Source organism: Chaetura pelagica, unplaced genomic scaffold (assembly GCF_000747805.2).
Source record: "Chaetura pelagica isolate M959 unplaced genomic scaffold, ChaPel_1.0 scaffold610, whole genome shotgun sequence".
Lineage (NCBI taxonomy): Eukaryota > Metazoa > Chordata > Aves > Apodiformes > Apodidae > Chaetura > Chaetura pelagica.
The window spans coordinates 293,797-295,753 of record NW_009951801.1 but is presented as its reverse complement, the minus strand read 5'-3'; positions in this window follow the sequence as shown (position 1 = coordinate 295,753).

Here is a 1,957-nt window from a genome sequence, read left to right as displayed (position 1 = left end):
CACAAGTGGGGGCCTTGGGGGGGGTTGGCACCCTCCCCCTGCAGCTTCATGCCCACGCAGGCACTGTGTCACCAACAGGCACCCGTTACACACGCAGTCACCCGCCACACAAGTGCACCCACGCAGGCACACCAGCCCCCCCACTATGCTCCGTGGTAGGGGGCCAGCACACAGGCACCATGCCCATGCAGCCCCCAGCCCCTCCTCACACGTAGGCATGGGGACATGTACACACCCAAGCACGACGCAGCTGTCGGCACGTGTGGGGACACACATGGTGGCAGCAGTCCTGTCTGCCATGGTGGCACAGCCATCAACAGTTCTCAGTAGCTGGGCTTTGAGAGGTCTCATGCCACAGCGGGATCTGCTGGGCTCCCACCGGACACATGGTGCACACACAGAGCACACACACACGTGTTCATCTGCACTCACAGTGACTCAGCTGCACACACTCTGTACCTCACACCTTGCCCGTCTACCCCAGCCCTGCTCTGCGCTCCCAGACTGCCTGTGGGGAGCTCTCCTGGCCACTGGGCTTTGAGAGGTCTCATGCCACAGCGGGATCTGCTGGGCTCCCACCGGACACATGGTGCACACACAGAGCACACACACACGTGTTCATCTGCACTCACAGTGACTCAGCTGCACACACTCTGTACCTCACACCTTGCCCGTCTACCCCAGCCCTGCTCTGCGCTCCCAGACTGCCTGTGGGGAGCTCTCCTGGCCACGACAGGCCCTGGCAGCCCCAGGACCAGCCCCATGGGGCTGCCTTTCCTCAGAGCATTCTGTGATCCAGACGGGGCCACCAGCACCAGCCTCCTTCCTGGGGACATGGGATTGGTCCTGCATCCCAACCCCCCTATGCCCAGTTGCCTCTGTGCCCTTGCCCTGGCCAGCACTGGGGTTGGCAGGGATGGGAGATGGGGAGGAAAGTCGGGGGGAGCGGAGGGGTGCGAGGGATGGAGGAAGACACAGGCCAACAAGCGTGAGCTGCCGTGTTCAGCCTGTGCAACAGGCGGCTGTGTCAGCCTGGCAGCGGCTCAGGTGGCAGCACAGCCCGGGGCTGGGCAGCATCTGCAGCGCTGGGGACAGTAATTAAATAGGAGCCTGGCCAGAGATGGCCTAACTAATTAATAACACCTACTTGTGTGGTGCCAAGTGCAATGCAGCCGTGAAGAGCCGCGGTGCCAGCAGCTGCATCGGGCTTGTTTATGGTGTTCACCCCTTGCCGTGAAGGTCCCTGTGCTGGGATGTGACACAGCCCATGGTGGGGACAGGGGAGGCCTCAGGGCTTGGGCACATCCACCCTGTCAAGTGCCCCCGTGCGCACACACACACACGCACATACACATGTGCCCCCCCATGCACGCGCTGCCCAAGTGCCCTGGCATGTGTGCCCACACGTGCTCTCCCATGCACGACAAACCATGTCGATGCTCCAGGGCCCACCTGGGACCTGGTGCCGATGCTGACGTGATGAGGAGTTGTCAGCTCCTGCAGGTGACATGTGAGGACAGGAAAAAAAACCCTCGTTCAGAGCTTGATGAACGCAGGAGAGAAAAGGCAGCCCAGGGAGGAGAGGGGGGGCTGCTGAAGGAGCTGTGTAGGTAACCTGGTTCCTGGGAGCTGCAGGACAGGCAGAGGGACCTGGGCTGCAGCAGTGGCACTTCTCTGTCTCCTTGTTGTGCTCCAGCCACAGCCCTGGCCCCCAAATGTAGCTCCAGCACCAGCCCAGGGAGTTGTGGGTGCAGCTGGGCAAGGTGGGGATGCAGCAGAGACCACCCTGCATGGGGGGGGACCCTGGGCAAGGAAAGACAGGGATGAGAGGCAAGGATAGCCAGCCCAGACAGACGTGAGCTGGGGACCTCACATGCCAGACACCCAGAAATTGCCTCTGCAGCAGAGCGAGTGGCTCCTGCCATAATGGGAAAACTGGCTGCAACTTGGGGGCGTT